Here is a 233-nt window from a genome sequence, read left to right as displayed (position 1 = left end):
AGGAAGCAAATGAAAGAGGAAGAGAAAAGAGGGAGAAGGATAAAAGGAGAGGAAAAAGGGAAGGGAAGGGGAGAATGGGAGAGAGGCAGAAGGCAATAAAAGGTAGAGGGGGAAGGGGAGGATGGGAGAGAGATAGAGGTAAGGGAGAGAATGAAAGAGGAAGAAAGGAGAGAGAGAAGGATAGAGGAAGTGAGGGAGAGTGGAAGAAAACGAGTGGGGGGGGCAAGGAAAGG

This window comes from Penaeus monodon, chromosome 27, assembly GCF_015228065.2.
Source record: "Penaeus monodon isolate SGIC_2016 chromosome 27, NSTDA_Pmon_1, whole genome shotgun sequence".
NCBI lineage: Eukaryota > Metazoa > Arthropoda > Malacostraca > Decapoda > Penaeidae > Penaeus > Penaeus monodon.
This window is presented reverse-complemented; position numbering follows the sequence as displayed.